This window comes from Carassius auratus, chromosome 20 (genome assembly GCF_003368295.1).
Source record: "Carassius auratus strain Wakin chromosome 20, ASM336829v1, whole genome shotgun sequence".
NCBI classification, from domain to species: Eukaryota; Metazoa; Chordata; class Actinopteri; order Cypriniformes; family Cyprinidae; genus Carassius; species Carassius auratus.
In genome coordinates, this window is record NC_039262.1 from 21,157,534 (window position 1) to 21,177,118 (window position 19,585).

Consider the following 19,585-nt stretch of genomic DNA (forward strand, 5'->3'; position numbering starts at 1 on the left):
TCCATAAATGCAGCATGAGACTTCTTTCAAACATTTTAAAAACGAATATAATATAATATAATATAATATAATATAATATAATATAATATAATATAATATAATATAATATAATATAATAACTTGAAGACATGAAAGTAAACCTTTATACTTTAAACATTAAATAATAATAATAATAATAATAATAATAATAATAATAACAATAATAATAATAATAATAATAATAATAATAATAATAATAATAATAATAATAACAATAATAATAATAATAATAAACTAAATTGTAAGAAGTTTAGGAATATTATGGTTTAGAATGTTTTAAATAATTTCCTTAATGTATTTAATGAAGTAATAATATTTTAATTTACAATACAACTGTTTTGCTGTATTTTTTTGGAGTAAATAAATTTTGCCTTGGTGAGCATAATGGACTTCATTAAAACATTTAGAAATCATAATATTTCCAAACTTTTGTCAAGTATTGTATTTAAAAAAAAGAAAAGAAGAAGAAGAAAAAATAATAATATTAATACAATACCTCCATACAATAAAGCCTTAGTAAAGTTTTTTTGTTGTTGTTTGTTTGTTTGTTTGTTTGTTTGTTTTTTTAATTTGGTGAATTCAGTGATTCATTTTTTGGTGAACTATGCCTTTAAGAAGAGTCATCCATTATGTTCCTTTAGTGCAGAAATCTCACAACTCCTTTTTTATGCAAATTAAGATTATTATAAAAGGTGTTGCATGAACAAAAATCCACACTTTTTGCCTATATAATGCAATTAACGTAGAGTTTTAACCATCTGAGGAAAGCAGGTGGTAAACAAAACTTCACTTATTTGCGCACTAAATATCCCTTGATCTCTCTGAAATCCTCATTTGTGGTCTGTGGAAGACTGTAAACGATCGTGCCATTTAAAATGTTGTTTACTGCTGTACGTGAGCACACTGAGACCCATAACAGCCTCTTGGCAGAACTCTGGTGGGTAAAACTGACTTTGCAGCTCTGCCTCCATTACACATTTCACTTTAATTAACTGTGACGGGCACAATTTGTGCACAGTCACATGCAGCGTGAAGGGTCAGGAAACAAAATTCACAAATGACCGTGCTGGAATGTGAGAGGGAGTAGAGGTCAACGCTTCGTGAGTGTGGGCCAAATAATTTTGGCAGGGTGCTTCTTAACCGGTTTAGAGCATGACTCATTTACTGGCTTGTTTTAAACATGTTTGATTGAAGGAGCCATCTTCAGTGGCAGATCCAAGTCTTGTTTTATGATTGGGGTAGGCCATACAGTACATGCACTCATTTGAGGGTACCTTCCTGAAGATAATGATAATTATACCAATACACTTCATTTTCTTTATAAGTAACACCTGAAAATCTATTATCAATAGACAGACAGACAGACAGACAGACAGATATATAGACATGTGGCCCACCAAACATAATTTACAAAATATGAAGTTTTACAATGTCAACACAAGGTGACAGCACAAAATTTTTGACCAGATGTAGCAATAAAATGTAGGTGATAATTTGATGACTCATATGCACTGGCATTTCTTTCATGCACGAGAATTCCTAAACGTGCCTTAAGAGGAACAATGTGACTTGTTTGAAGCCCGCAGAATGTACAACGCAGTACGATCTCAGAACAAATTAGTTTATACGCAGGTCTCGATCAGAAAGACCACTAAACAGCACTGTGAAAATCGTTTGCATTTGTAGAAGTTGCCGATAAAAACCCCAGATTTGGCTGTGATTTAAACTCGTTTAAATGCAGATGAAACAACCCTGATATTCTCAGCAACAGTGACACGGAAAACTGTTCAACAACAATACAGTTATACTTTTCAATTCTCAAATCATCAACATTTACAATGGATTTATTGTAATGACAGTAATGTTAATGTAGTAACAGTAATGGCAGAAATGTACAATATCCACAGCATATTTTTGATTATTAATATAAACATAGACCAACTGAATGTAATGTAAGGATGTAATGAAATATAGGCTAAATTACAGATTTGTTTTGTTATAGCATTTTTGTGCTTTTCTATTTAAACAAAATAAATGTGTTAGACCAAATAGCATAAAGCCATTCTATATATTATAACTATTAGCCTATATATCCAGGGTGGAATGGCCTCCTTTAAAATAATTGTGAACATTAAAGTATTTTAACATTCAAAATTCCGGTGATTTATTGCAAGATTAACTGCACACATGAACATGAGAATGAGAGAGTGCACATCATATAAAAACATAATAGGGTGCTCTATGGGGTGTTGGAGCAAATTAATACAGTGATTGAACATGCTCTTTAAAACCTAAACCTAACTTAGTACTGACATACTATCCAGAGAAATGCACTTCCTACAGAAGCAATGTTGTAATGAAAATCCCACCTGCTCTTTAAATCACAAGATGCTGAAGTCTGTAACTAGTGTGAGGTTATTACCCCAAAGACAGCATTGGATCCATCCTAATGAATGACTTTCTTTAATGTATTTCTCTGACTGGATGAGACTGATATTGAAGATAGTGATAGTGATCCCCCTTTTGACACAGTAATAGATAGTGTCAAGCAACTTTCATTGTTCATTAAAATGAATGAAATAACGGAAGTAATGAAAATGAATATGTAAATGAAATATATGCCAAAACGAAGACTCATGAGTTCCTCTACAGGAACTCGAGCTGAGTCGAAACGCTACGGGGAACGCGTCTAGTGTGAGTGACTCTGAATATCTTGTGTAATCAGTCCAATGGAAGAGCATGACATCACGGGTGGGGTGATGTAAGCTACCAGGAAGCTATAAAAGCATGTGCCGCGCAGCTGGAGTCAGTTTCGTGTCTTCAGCAAGCTCTCTGTGTGTGAATGTCCTCTGTTTGACTTGTGAGTCTTATTTACTGTTGTCTGTCCAGTAAAGGTCCAGGTCTTGTCTAAGAGCAAGGCAAAAACCAAGCATTTAAAAGGCGAATCCGGATTGTGTTTCAGGCTGTGTGTTCCTCCCTGCCTGCGATATATAACAAGTGGGGATACAGTCTATGCGTAGTCTGCCTGGGTTCGAAGCACGCTGAGCTGACTGTAGTGTATCTCTGTAGTGGGAAGCACGTTCCACCTCTCTTCCACCGAGGATGTCGATGTGGAGTCGGTCAACAGGAATTCGCCACAATACGAGGAGCTCTTAGAGGTGGTTACTCGCGCAGTGGCCAAATTAAGCATCGAATGGCCCGCCGAGAAAACAACTGAAATGCAGCGAAGCAAGCTCGATGAATGCTTCCTGCGGGCGAGTCAACCACCTCTTAGCCGGGGCTTTCCATTCTTTCCTATTCTGCATGAAGAAATAGCCAGAACGTGGAAACTCCCGTTTTCAGCCCGCCTCTACATTCCCTCATCAGATCACTCAGGCAATGTGGCGGGGATGGGAGAGCACAGCTACAGAGCGATGCCTCGGGTGGAACAGACGCTCGTGAGCTATCTGTCACTCGGAACCACATCGTCTCTGAAGGCCTACTTAAAGAGCTAGACGAGGGAGAGAAGATCAAGTCCCATGATATCTCTGAGCTAAGAAGGACCGCTGATCTCTCCCTCCGTGCCACCAAGGAGACCACCCCGAGCGATTGGGCAGTCCATGGCAGCTATGGTGGCTGCGGAGAGACATTTATGGCTGACCCTGTCCGAAATGAAAGAGCAGGACAGGGTCTGCCATATGGACACCCCAATCCAGCCTTCTGACTTGTTCGGCGATGCAGTCAGTACTGTCGTCGACACGTTTCAGGAGGCACGCAAACAGGCAGCATTCCATAAATTCCTCCCTCATCGCTCTCTAGGTCCCTAGGTCTTCTAGGCCCAAGCAATATCTAAGGGCAGTTATTGAAGCCAAGAAGTCCTCGGCCAAAAAGCCCTGACGCCAGAAGGTCAGGGCTTCAGAGGGCAGCCTCTGCTGGGGAAAAGCGGCATACACCACAGTACACACTGCCCGTCTCGCAGCGGTCCTCAGTGAGCCCCGTTCTCAGTATATTCCGCCCGTGTGCATAGCGGGGCTGAGACGCTCGCCACCCCTGCGGGGGCCTCTTACACCTGAGGTCAGTCTCAAGAGACTGATTCCCTTAGTAAATTATTTAGCAGCGTGGGAACTACTGCCAAATGTATCTCAATGGGTCCTGCACACAGTAGAAAAAGGCTACCGTATTCAGTTCAGCTCTGCACCGCCGATATTCAACGGGGTTACTCAGACGATAGTCGGCCCCGAGCAGGCTCTGGTTATGAAACAGGAAGTTAAAACCCTATGTAACCCGGTTAAAAAAAGCATGAGCTGATACGTGATGATTGTAGTAGGCCTAACATTTAATTAACAGAGTGTATAAATAGTGTGATTTAAAAGGTTGACATTCATTTAAAAAGTTGTTATAAAAATGTTAAAAGCCGTTTAAAAATTATTTTGTTTATTGTTTCATGGTAAAAGATTATGTTATTCTGAAAACTGTCCAAACCAGCATTTATGTGGTTAATACCTATGGGGCGGAGAGTCAGGGCTCGCGGGTTTGTTTAGAGCACGGACAGCGAGAGGAAAGAGAAAAAAAGAGTGTGTGAGACGAACGGAGATTTTCTGATTTAATTTGTGAGTTAGTAGTGCACAAACCAGTGTGTAGATTGTGTCTTATGATTGTTTACACAACAACCGGTGAGAGTGACAAGCTGCATATTGCAAAATGGGAGGAATTTCTGCACGAAGTTCAGTGACTGTTTATTTTTGTGTTATTGCTAATATTAACGATCAGATAAATTTAAGTATAAGCTGGAGTCCGTTCATTACAAGTGAATGACATTTTCTAGCCAAAGTTTGACTAGCTCAGTTGAACTGTTTGAGGGGTTTATCTGCTGTTTTCGACCTGAAGACGGAAGGGACTCAGACTGATCTTGGATTGACAAGGATTTCTCTCGTGAGTTTTACCGAAACTGTGAGGAGAAAAGAGAAACAGAGTTCGTGCTGAAAGGCTGATCGGATGTGGAGCCTGCTCATTTGATTGTTGGAGAAGGACTGGACAGAAACGTTATCATCAGGTATTTTTTCCTTTTGTTTGCTCATTGGCGAGCGAAGCGGCCATTACTTTTGGGCCACAACAAACACAAGCCTCGCATCAGGCCTGCTACGCTATTTTGTTTCATAAGAATTTTGTTTGCCGGCTTTAGATTGTATTAAGGTGTGTGTGTGGGCCCACAAATTATGTTGGTTTAAGTGATTTTGAAGTTATTCATCGAAGTTTTCTGAATTAAGCCAATTGAAGATTAATAGGGTTTAAATTGTTGTCTGTACATTTATATATACAGTTTTGACAGTATTTTCTTTTTAAAAAGAGAGACTTTTTATGTTGAAGGTTTAAAAAATAACAATCATATTCTTATTTCATTTTCATATTTCATTGGAGATAATAATTTCTTTGAGTAAATAATTGAGATATATATTTCTAAAATCTTGTGTTGTGTTACTTTATTACTGAAATAGGTAATCATTTTGTTTGAGTAGAGACATATACAGACACAGGGGTAAAAATCTTTATTAAAACTATAACTTAAGAACTGTGAATTCATAAGTTAGTTATAAAAACATTTCTGGTGTGTACTGTAAAAGAGAGATCCAAGATAATATTTAAAACTGAATTAATCAGGGTTAAAACACATGTGATAAATACTTTAAAAGAACCCAAAAGCCCTGCCCTTAATAATATCCAGTCTGAGGGGAGTGCTACATAAACCCTATTAGAGAAGGAAGCCATTGAGGTGGTCCCTCCTCGAGACAGGGAGTCCGGGTTCCACAGCCGGTATTTCATAGTTCCAAAGAAGGATGTGGGGTTGCATCCGATCATAGATCTGCGTGTCTTAAATCGATCAGTTATGAGACTGAAGTTCAAAATGCTCACAATCACGCATGTTGTAGCTCGGATCAGATCAGATCAGCTTGATCACATATCAACCACCAGGGAGGTCTGCGTTCGTGCCCCTTGTACAAGCTGGCTCACCAGATCTTTGTGTGGTCCCAGAGCAAACTCCTCTCATGAAATGTAGTAAATATTCCTGGGAAACTAAATATGGGAGCAGGCACAACTCATAGCATCTGGTCTCTCAACCGAGGTTGTTGAGACCATCCTCCAAGCCAGAGCTCCCTCAACAAGGAAACTGTTCGCCATGAGGTGGAAACTCTTCACCTCATGGCGCAGAGACCGCAAGCTTGACCCAGCAAACTGCCCAGTTGGTACAGTTCTGGAGTTTATACAAGCCAGGCTCTCTGCAGGGTTGACCCACTCCATGCTGAAAGCTTACGTGGCAGCCATTGTGGCCTACCATGCCCTTCTCGATGGTCAGTTTTTGGGAAGACACCCCTTAGTTACAAGTTTCCTCCACGGTGCGCTGAGGCTGAGACCTCCAGTAAGGTCCCATATTCCCCCGTGGGACTTGGTTGTGGTGTTAGAGGCTATTTGCAAATCTCCATTCGAGCCGAAGCTGACGCAAGCTGCGTGGAACGTGCTTTTATAGCTTCCTGGTCGCTTATGTCACCCCGCCTGTGACGTCACGCTCTTTCATTGGACTGATTACACATGATATTCAGAGTCGCTCATGTTAGACATGTTCCCCGTAGCACTTCGACACAGCGTCTCGTTCCCTCGAGGAACTAGGGTTACATAAGTAACCTAGAGACGTTTTTTTTCTGTCTGAGGCACTCAAGAACAAGAATACCAGTAATTAATTAGCAATTCAGAATTAAACAATCTCAAGTCTGAACAGGATGACATCTAACTGTTTTATATTAACCAAATCTAAACCTATGAATCTGTCACCACTTTAAATTTTACTGAGACCTGGAAGGGCTGGTTCCAACGTCAGTGTGTATGGCCATAATTACATTATACAAAAAAAACTGCAGACGTTATAAAGTTCTGGTGAACTGGGTCTGCGTTAAATGGAGGTGGAACATGCTGTCTTGAATAAAAAGGCAGGAAGCTCATTAAGACTGACTTTTATATTTTTAGTCATCTGAATTGCTGAATAGGACAAACACGAAGGAAAAGTGACTTGAAAGGAAGTCTGGTAATTAGCAGACACAATCCAGCTGATCCTGTGCCTCCATGCAGGGCAGCATCTTTCCCTGATTATTATCAGCTCTGTATGGTACTGGATGCTAGACAAGGGCTGTTCTGATAAACATTAATCATTTAAAAGTCACATTTTTATTGAACTGACTTATGATTCCACTTCCTCGTTGTTGTTGTTTTTTTTTTTTTTTTTTTTTTTTTTTGGAAACCAAAAAGCAGGCAGACAAAAATATCAGACATAGATTTATATACAGATAAATCTCATGAGACAGATGGAAGACAGAAAGATAGAGCTGTTTATTAACTGATTGCACGCAACTTGGATTATATAATCAGATTCCCAAAATGAAGTACTCACTATAGCTAAAAAAAAAACTAGAAAGGCCACAGCATTTAAACAAACAAACAAATAAATAAACAAACATATAAATAAATAAATAAATAAATAAATAAACAAACAACTTATCAGTATTACATCAACTACTATTGAACACATACACATTTATTTGATGAATTATCACTTGCTTATTTAACTGCTGTGTTTGGAAGTCTTACAAACACAGTGCAATGCACCAATTCAAGTTAGTACCCGAAGTATCCCCTGAAATTTTAAGGTAACAAGTTAATAGTTATGTAAAGCATGTTCACAGTTCTCTGATATTAGTTAATTGTCACATGACATGCAGGTAAACAAATTAAATGTTTTGTTCATGTTTTTATCCAAGTGTTTTATTTAGATTTTCATTTCCATGATTTAATTAATTATTAGCTTTTAACTTTTAATTATTAGGGGTCACTTAATTGCACTTCATAACAGCAAAAGGAATATATTTTCTCTCTCTTTGTATTTTTATATTAACAAGGCACACGATTATCATTTAAATTAATGCGATTAATGAGTTAGATCAATGGTAATCTAATGTAAATTGTAGTCCGTATATAATAAATAATATGTAATCGTATAATACATAAAAAAGTAACTGTAGTCTGATTACAGGTATTTTAAAATGTAATTTAATCAAATTAAATGTACTTAATTTTTGGAATCTGATTAATACAGATTACATGTAATCAGTTACTAACCAGCTCTAATTAGCTAAAATGTTAATATAATGGATTACGTTACTAACTACAGTTTTCGTCATGTAATTTGGAATCAGTAACAGATTACAACTTGTGAGTAATTTGCTCAGCTCTGTAGATAGATAGATAGATAGATAGATAGATAGATAGATAGATAGATAGATAGATATTTAACACTAAAGCCTACACACAGTGACCATGTTTCCTCCAGACAGAGTCTCTACAGTTCATCGTGGTGGAAATGACACAACATGTGCTGCTGGAACACCTCCCAGAAACATGGAGAAGAGGTGGACTCTTTTCTGTAACGGTCAGCTGTAAAGGTCATCATGTGAAAAGAGCACTGACCTTTTCGAAATCGGTTGTCATAACAACACACTATATGCTTTATAATGGGTTCCTGCATGTGACAAACTCCCACCTCCATCTTACAGTTCTCTGCTTTAATTCTGGTATTAAAGGAGTAGTTCACCCCCAAATTAAAATTTACTCTAACACCATCCAAAATATATATTATTTTTTTTCTTCTTTTAGCATTACATCACTTGCTCACCAATGGATCCTCTGCAGTGAATGGATGAATATATATAACTGAATATAATGAATATAATAACTATATTGTAAGTAGATGTAGTTAATTAATATTATTCAGTTCTTAAATGAATAATTACATTGTATCAAGGACACTTAAAAATAAAGAGTAACTGAAACGTTCATTGTGATAGACACACCATTACCAATATTTAAGTGTATATAATGTCATCAAGTAGAAATGTATGATGTTTAATTTATCTGCCCTACTGAGCTGGAAGTTTATAATGCACAAAGAAAGATATGTCACTGGAATTTCTGATTCTCATGCATATTTAATGATGGATATCTACATTTTATGGTAATCGGTTCTGAAAGCAGAACTGTTTCAAGAGACTGTATTTAACCTTTTTTTATTTCCCCTCACACGCAACCACATTGAAGAATATATATATGCCCTTAAGTGAAAACCGAACCCAGTCAAAAGGACCATTACTGCTGACTTTTATTCTTCTATTCGCTGGATGACCACAGAAATAGGATTGAGTTTAATGGGATCTGTGAAAAATGCTGGCCGTGTCACTGTGACAATGCTGAGTGTGGCAAAGAGACAGCAACTCAGAGCTTTAAAGTTCTGCCAATAATCACAATATCATGATTCCCCATAAAAGAGCTATCCTGCTATTTTAAACAGATCTATTACAAGCATTCTTTCCAAGAGAATGTCTTTAAAACGAGTCTATTCTCCAGCATTCAGTGTATTAATTTCACACAAATGAACACTTGCGTTAGCACTTAGCTGAGCTTGCATGGGACAAAATTACTTAGGCTGCATTCAAAACTGCATAGTTCCCTGCTATATAGTAGACAAAAACATTATGTGAAAAGAGTAGTATTTTTTAACAGTTGCAAAATAATTACGTGTTCAGAAGAAGCACCTACATAGAGGGTACATTTGCACGACAGTGACTGTGCTAAAAATGGAAAAGATGGAAAATTCTATTTTGACAAGTTTCACATACAGATAACACGACAACAAAATGATCACATGTTCACATGAAAACAACTAAAAAAGCTGTATTATGCAAGCCAGGCCATGTCACTTTGTAAAAGAAACACTAAGTGCCTGCACGCCTACTTATAAACTGAACACTTTACATGTGCACATGACTTCTCCGTTTTCACAAATTCACAATTTTGTAGTTTACACAGACACAATAATGTTTTTTTTTTTTAGAAACGTGCACTCTGAATCTTCTTTTCCAAAGTTTGCATTTTCAGGTTCCCAAAACATTTGTCGTTTTAAATGAACTTCCCAATATACATTTTTTGTCTACTAATTCGCAACACAGTCTTAAAGTATTAGTTCTCCCAAAATGTAAATTAGCTCGTTTTACCATTATTTTAATATGGATAATTTTCTTACAAAAACACATCAATTTGCTACAGGAGCCCTTTATTTACCCCCTGGAGCTCTGTTGGGCACATTTTAATATGGATGGATGTGCTTTATTTGACAACTTTTGGACTGTTAAATAAAAAAGACCCGCCCATGCCATTATAAAGCTTGGAAGAGCAAGGATCATTTTTAAAATATCTCTGATTGGATTCGTCTGAAGTCAGGTAAACCATGGGTATTAGTGATTTATTTATTTTCTTCGTCACTTTTGGATGTGCGTTCATGTCAGTACCATGTGTGAAAATGTGTAATAAAGTTATTATTTTTGTTTTCTTTGCTCAATAAATAAATAAATAAATAAATAACATTTTGGTTGAACCACTACTTTGTCTATCATCTCAGTACTTTTCTGTGCCTTCACCATGGTAGTTCCCTTGCTGTCTATGGAGGATCAGAGAGCATTCAAATTTCATGAAAACAATCTTAAATTGTTTTGTGAAGATGAAAGGAGGTCTTAAAAATTTGTAACAACATGATGTTAAATAATTATTGACAGGATTTTCATTTTTGGGTGAACTACCCGTTAAGTTAATAATTCTCACTATTAACTAGTTGCATATTGGCATGCCTATTATTAACATAGAGGTTGTTTATTAGTACTTATAGCAAATATTTTTCATGAACATATTTTTACATCCCTAATCCTACTCAATACCTAAACTTAACAAATACTTTACTAACTGTTAATAAGCAGCAAATTCAAAGTGAATAGTTTGTTAATAGATATAATTGGACCAAGCACCTTTCTAGTTGATTACATGCATTTGCGTGGACAATGTTTCACCCTCATGCAAAACCCCAAATTGCATGTATTACTTTTGAAATAAACTTAAATATGACCACACCCTTAGAATGCAAATGTTAATTCAAGTAAGCTTCAGTTAGAATTTTTAAACATAATTATTTGATCTAACCAGACCAGATGGTGGATCAGCACCTAGAAAGGGCCTCTACTGCCCTGAAAGACAGTGGAGACCAGGACAACTAGAGCCCCAGATACAGATCCCCTGTAAAGACCTTGTCTCAGAGGACCACCAGGACAAGATCACAGGAAACAGATTATTCTTCTGCACAATCTGACTTTGCTGCAGCCTGGAATTGAACTACTGGTTTCGTCTGGTCAGAGGAGAACTGGCCCCCCAACTGAGCCTGGTTTCTCCCAAGTTTTTTTTTTTTTTTTTTTTCTCCATTCTGTCACCGATGGAGTTTTGGTTCTTTGCCGCTGTCGCCTCTGGCTTGATTAGTTGGGCTCACTTCATCTACAGCGATATCGTTGACTTGATTGCAAATAAATGCACAGACACTATTCAACTGAACAGAGATGACATCACTGTATTCAATGATGAACTGCCTTTAACTATCATTTTGCATCATTGACACACTGTTTTCTTAATGAATGTTGTTCAGTTACTTTGACGCAATGCATTTTGTTTAAAGCGCTACATAAATAAAGGTGACTTGACTTGACTAATTACAGCATATAATTTCAGTCTATGAGAAATGGTTCTGTTTGAATCAGATGCACACATTTAGAAGCCATTAGCAATGCAGCGCTAAAGTGTTGGCTTGTTCATGCTGTCCATACTCCTGAGAATGTTATAAATCCCACTCTGAACCGAGTGCTTTTAAAAAGACAGAAATTATAGTGTAAAACCAGCATCCCTTCATTTACTTTACTGTGAAATGCTCAGGGAATGTTTTCAAAGACTCAAAATGCATTGATATAAGCAGGAAATGTGGAATTTTTCATCAAAAGAGAGGCTGACACTAAGTGAGGAGGGCATTTACTTTGGTGGATAAGTCGAGAAAAGTTTTCAAGAAAAACTAGAATGGTTATGGATGGAAGTCTATAATAAACAAAACAAACACATCATTCTTTTCCTCTTAAAGTGGCACCAAGAGGAACTCCATGCTCTAGTACTTGAATACTTGAATGAATACTTATATATGACCCAGTCCTTTGCTTGTTTAGAGATTCTTTAATAACCTTTCAGCAATATTTTAACCAAACAAGTCTTCACCTAATGCATTTAGAAATAGAAGACTTGATGACATAGTAAAGTAATGACAAAATCAAATTTGCTTTGAAGGTTAGAAGTCAATCATTAATGACTGAAAAGTAGGGATGTAGGTTTTTTTGTCCTTGAGTCCGAGTCTGAGTCATTTGATTTTGAGTATCTACCGGTACTGAGTCCCGATCCGATACTTCTATAATACATAAAAACAAATAAATAAATAAATAAAAGAAGAACGAAAAAACTATAACAGCTATTTTAAATAGGCTAGTAAAAATATTTTAAAATGGTAATGTTTTGCTGTACTTTGGATCAAATAAGTGCATGCTTGGTGAAAAGAAGAGACTTCTTTAAACAACATTAACAAGCTTACTTTAATTTGTCTCTAATTTTTAGCTTTTAATTGGCTTATAAATCTATAACTGCTGGACGATATACATAATAATGATTTGTTTATATACTACAAACACTGTTTATCACAAAATAAGGCAGAATAGTTTATATACTGTAATAAATGGTATGCCAGTCAGAACTGCATTGTACATATACTTTATATATCACCTGCTGGAGATGACTTCAAAAACTATATATTGCTATAATAATATATTAATGAGTTTTTGTGTTTCCAAAGGTTTCTGTTTTTCTGTGAAAACAACTGTTTTCATACAGCGATAGCTGGACGCTTTTGTCCATATTAGGAGTTTCCTGATATGACTTTCCGCGCGAAAGTGCCCTCTAGCGTCGAGTATGAATGAAAGACACACTGCATGAGAGTTTAGCGCTCCGTGATGTTCATCTCGCCTTATTCTGGGTCCGAATAAAACACCAGATAATGTGCAGACTCCTGTCTCTTTGAGTTTAAATCTATATTTATTCACACCTTTATTATATATATCCGAGTCCTGATCAGGAGGTAACGCTGATTCCGATCAAGTCTAAGACCACGTGATCGGGCCCGATTTCCGAGCACCTGATCGGATCTGGACATCCCTACTGAAAAGATAAGATCAGGATTGTCCAAACCCAGTCCTTATTAAATAGTAATGATAGCACAAAATAAACATGAATGAACATCAGAAGGTGTCTCGTTTCAATCGTGGAAAGATGTCAATACACCATTTTTCAAATTCAAATCATGTGATGTTAATCTACTATCTTGTCTGGTTTGTTTGTTGGACAAAATGGCAGATTCAGCATTATGATTTGTCATATCACCTGTCAGTCAAGCTCCCGGTGAAGAGTCAGTAGGGTCTGGAACTAAACTCTGCAGGACAAGGAGCAGGACTGGATGCCCGTCTTAGGTGATATGTACTGTATTTGTGTTAAGGACATTGGGTAAGTAAATGTAAACATTTATTTCATCACTCTCAAACATTTTATCACTCTCAAACTACTGGCTCCTGAGCTGATACCACTGTGGTTTATCTGCCGAAATTACAGGAGATGACTGTAATGCGCAGAGCTAATAATTAAATTAAATTTTTATTACGTGAAGTCAATGTAAATATGCTGTTGACACTGAGCTGCATTCAGAGATACAAGATTACTATGAACAATTCTACAAGTATTATGTGGTGAAAATAAAAATTGTGTAATAAAGTTGAGACAAGATTCCGGTGAGGTTTTCATTGTGTTCGCTAAACAGTGAGGTGGAATCTTGCTGTTATCAGGCAAATGTTACAGAGCCTCAGTCTAGGAGCTTCCTGTGGACAGTCCTGTGGGAGATGTAGCTTACACCAGGACACCAAAGCCTCTATTGTACTCTCAATAGCTGCATTATTTATTAGCTTCAGGTGGTATGGATTATTCTGCACAGCTTCACAGTTTGTTTATGGTTGCCTGTCTGAATTGTCAAGAGATTTTTAAGGTCTGGGTACTTGGAGTCTACCATATTCTGGTTGTATCCGCACCACTCAGGCCCGTGGAATAACATACCAGAGAATGTGATACCCTACTGGTCATAAGGTATTCATTTAATTCGCCCTGGGCTTTACTATTAAAGGTGAAGTATGCAATTTCTGCACCACTAGTGGCAGCAAACAGAAATGGCAAAATAATTAGCATTTCCTAAAGGGATTCCAGTGCTTTCAAAACAATGTTATGCAGTCTTAAAAAAAAAAATAAAAACAGCATGACATTATTTTTCTTTCTTTCTTATTATTGAGGCACAAGATGACTGAATTTGCAAATAATAACAAAAAAATTATATTGTAATTATGTTGGTGACGCAATAAACACTATTACCTGTAATTATATATTTTAGTGCATAACAACCACATACACATTAAACATTCAAATCCAAGGTATAGGAGAGTCTGCTTCTTTATCCGAACAGATTTGAAGAAAGTGAATATCATCTGCTCACCAAAAGATCCTAACATGGAATGGGTGCAGTCGGACTGTTGATCTCTCACATCAAAAGCTATAGACATAATTGTTTAGAACTGTTTTTGTGGTGCTTGATTTGTGCATATTTCTCTCCTGATTCAGAAGAGATTATATTTTTCAATGGAGAAAGGACTGTTATGGATAAAGTTTTTAGCTGAAAGCAACAAATTGAAGCTAAAAACATCTAAATAAAGTATTTATTCATTCACTGCAGAGGATCGATTGGAGAGCAAGTGATGCAATGCTAAATTTCTCCAAATCTGTTCCAATAAAGAAACAAACTCATCAGAAGTTAAGAAGTCAGAATGGTTGAACCCTTGGATATTTAATTTATGGATTATTTAAAGTATTTTTGTTAAACTGAAGCAGAATACATTTTAACACACAGACACACACACACACACGCATGCACCCACCCACACCTACACACACACACACACACAGATGGACAATAAAGTAGACTAACTCACAGTTACACACTTCACCTTTATCATTTTCTACCAAATAAAATAACTCTACTTAGATAACTCTGTTGGATACCACCAGCACCTAACATGTTTGCACAGACGCACTTCCTTTCACTGACAGGAGTGGACTAAGCTGAGAAAATCAAGGCACATGTGCATCTTTTCATCCCAGTTCTCCGGTATGAGGTCGGTGGGCTGGATATTACCATACACTCCTGAGAAGTATCATCAGATTCCGCCCCAGTCAAATAAATTTAAACATCTGTAACCAAATACAGTTAGCGGAGCACAGCTGTGAACCTTTGTGCCTGTTTTGGCGGAATCTGGAGAAAATGATTTCTCCCACATGTTCACAGAAGGGCAGACATGAATCAAATGTGGTGACATTACAAATAAACCTGTAAAGTCGTTCAGAAGCTACAGGGGATTGAGCGCCGTGCACGATTTCCTAGCGTTACATTAGTGATTCAAACAGAAGTTAATTTTGGCATGCAATATGACATTGAAAGTAGGACACATCACTTAACACAGCTATTTCTTCTTCTGACAATTCCTTGGCTACAAGATTCAGTACCACCTCCGCTCTATAAACCACTGTCACAATACAACAATAGTATGTTTGTGCCAAAGCACAGCAGTCAGTCAGACAATCCCATGAGTCTTCTGTGTCCGAGGGCAACTCAAGTACAACAGTCACTGAATGACACATTGAAATGTTAATTACTAGAATGTGAAAAAAAAATAATAATAATAATAATTATATATATATATATATATATATATATATATATATATATATATATATATATATATGTGAACAATACACATCTTAAAGTATAATACATTACTTAGCTTTTACTTTTTCTGTGACAGTTGCTTTGCCCGGCAGCTGTTGCTAGATATTCTGGGAGGGACACTGCTCTGTTTTTTTTTTTTTTTAGTTAGTTTTTTTGATGGTGCTAATGTTGCAAGCATGGGCTGCATTTAGTTTAAGGCATTTATGTGGTGTTCTGAGTGATGTCTAGAATATTGTAGATGCTTTTGTGGTTTGTTTAATTGTTAGGGTGTTGCTCCGATGCTCAAAGTGTTTCTTAGCATGTTGCTATCTTTTTTTTGTTTGTTGTTGTTGCTATCTCATGACAAATTCATACGTATTTTAAAAGCTGGCTAATTTGTATGCATTTGTATGACCTATCTTGGATGATTTTGTATTATTTCTGTGAGGGGTAGGTTTCGGTGTGGTTTAGGGGTAGTCATCCATTCAAAATCCTACGAATTTGCCACCTCGTAAAATACGTATGATTTTTCACGGAAAGTACAAATCCATAATAGTGAGGTTTGTATGAATTCATATGAAAAAGTCACCTTGCAAATGATCGGGTTAACATTGGAATCTTGTCTGAGTATGTTCGAGTTGCTTTTGTGGTTTGGGTAATTGCTAGGGTGTTGCTATGATATTCAAACTGTTTTTAGCATGTTGCTATGTGGTAATTTGAGTTTTTAGCTTATTGCTATACAGTTGTTAGCATGTTTTGTGTTGATATTAGGGCATTGGAATGTTATCTGAATTTGTTTAAGTTGCTTTTGTTGTTTGGCTAATTTACTAGGGTGTTGCTAAAATGTTCAAAATGTTTCTTAGGATATTGCCATTTTTTTATTTTTTTCAGGAAGTGAACTAACCCTTTAATGAAAGTTGTCATGAACATTGTAATGTTTGAAGTAGATGTCACAACAAATGTCAGTACACTCTTAAAAATAAAGGTGCTTCACGATGCCAAAGAAGAACCTTTTTGTCGAAATGGTTCCATTGAGAACCTTTAACATCTGAATAACCTTTCTGTTTCCCAAAAGGTTCTTTGTGGCAAAAGAAGGTTCTTCAGATTATAAAAAGGTAAGAAAGAGATGGTTCTTCAAAGAACATTTAAATAACCAAAAATGGTTCTTCTATGGCCTCGCTTGAAGAACCTTTTGAAGCACCTTTACCTTTATTTTTAAGAGTGTAGACTGGGAAGAATTTAAAATGAGGGGTTCATTCATAAATTTGTAAGATCTTATTTTGTGGAGATACAAACCAAAAGACAAGACAACGAGTGCAGTGCTGAAGGGAGGAAGCACTATAAGGTCTATATAGTTTCTAGCATGTTCTTTGTTAGTTCTTGGACATGCTATGGTATTCTGAGTGGATTTGTTGTAAAAAAAACATATTTGTAAAAACATTTACAAGCTGTCAGGTGTCTTTTCGTACATTTATTAATACATTTGCAGTTGTTTTGAGAAGCAGCATTTCTGCTTTCTTGCACACACCTGAACTTTTCAGCTCACAGGTCTGACAGCTTTCAAATCCCCATAGCCTACATAACTCTTTCTTCGTGCAACAGATATTAATAAAATGTATCAGATCAATTTTTTTTTTATTTATTTATTTTTTTACACAGGGTTTCCCATACATATTGTACATCTTCAATGTTTCCTAGGAATGGTTAAATGAGTTTAAAAAAAAGAAAAGATCAGGCAAAGACTGTAATTTTTCCACTATAAACTTGTTGATAATGTATATTCTGTGTGATTAAAAATAAGACTTTTAATGAATAATGAATTAACTTTTAATAATGATGAATTTCATTGACCACAATAAAGATGGTGCACTGTAAAAAGCCTTGTTTGTCACTCTTTTCACCAATATGGAACCAGACCATCACTTCATCACAGAGCACATACCGCAATTTCTATCATTTAAAACTAATCAGCCCCTGTGATTTTGTAAAGTAACTGGAACCTGGTATTAGCCTTTTACTGCCAGTTCAATGAGTAGATACATCATGGTGCCAGTGGGCTGTTCACAACATGTATAGATATCATTAATCACAGCAGACTCAAAGAGAGTCATGCACTAGCCTCTGGTAGTTCAATTGTGTTTAAGGTATTGTTTTATTTTTATTCTTATGTTCTTTTTTCCCCACTCGATTTCCTGGAAAATGTCTGGAATGTTGTTTCCTTACAATGGGGTTTTCAGTGGACGGTATTATCATCTGTACATAAAGTGCTTTTTGACCAACCCTCAGAGTAAGAATTAAGAGTGAATTAAACATAATTAGGATTTTTCTTCAGGCCTTTTGTTAACTTTCTTTTTCAAAAAGCTTTCTTTTTAAATCTCACTTCTCGTAATCAACCTTGTTTTACAAACAGGGCTGGAAAAATGCACATTAGACACAGTGGTTTAAAAATGTGTCTTGACCATGTAACCACATTACACAGACCTCTCATTCTTGAAAGAAGAAATTTAGCCTGTTTTCAATGCTAATTATGTCTGATTCTGAATCAACCCCTGGTAATATGACACCCGCCTGCTCAATTTGCTCTCAATGTTTTCCAGTAGACTGCAGAGGCACAACACTGACTAATGAAATGTTAAGACACATGTCGGCATACTGATTTAGGTGCACATAATACAAAAATTACATAAGTATACATGCACACACTGGATCCATTGTTTAAATATGAATATAGGACTGTCTACTTTAATAATTCTATGGAAAGTCTTTTATTTGACATTAGGCACAGCGGTTTAGTTGTCAGAAACACATCTGCGTATAATAATAGAAAAATAAAAAATTATAATCATCTTCTGTAATGGCTTTGTCTTCAGAAGAGATTTACACCTCTACTAAGGTGACAGTGTTTTACTGTGGAACTCTTTTTTATTTTATTTTTTTATAAATTAAAATTACTTTGTACCTTAATTCCATAAATGACATCATAAAAGTCTTGCATGATTACCATGTGTATGTTTTGCTGTTATTTTTTCCTTTAAAAGTTAAGCTATACGGCCCTACATACACCTGGTATTAACATCAAACGCATCTCCTGCAGCAACATCTGACTGGATTTTGTGACTACATACTAAACATACTTCACAGTGGGAGTTTGTTAGTAGGCAATCACAATATATGGGTTATTTGCTAATGAAAACTATTTTGGAATTTAATAGTATTGGAAATTTAATTGTGCATGCTTATTTCCCTTATGTTTACATTTACTGTATATTAAAGTAAAAATAAATTAACACTATATGCATTATATTCCTGTAAGAACACACACACACACACACACACACACCACACACACACACACACACACACACACACACACACACACACACACACACACACACATATATATATATATATATATATATATATATATATATATATATATATATATAATGTGTGTGGAATACTCCTTTGTTACACCACTGAACTTCAGATACGTGTATTTCACATGACCTAAACGTGTTCATTTAGCACGTTGCGATCATTATCAGTGAGACAGATGTTAATACCATGAGTAAATGGGGTGAATAAATTCCTGAATATATTGTCTCATTGTAACATGTAAGCTGAGAACGAATTCGATCCAGACATAAATCCCAGACACTACTTATAAAGTGCTTAATGTGATTTACCAAAGTAGCACATGTGCCTGGATAGAGACCATCTTGGTCCTGGAATAACATTCCAATCAACCAATCACACTTTAGGGTTAAG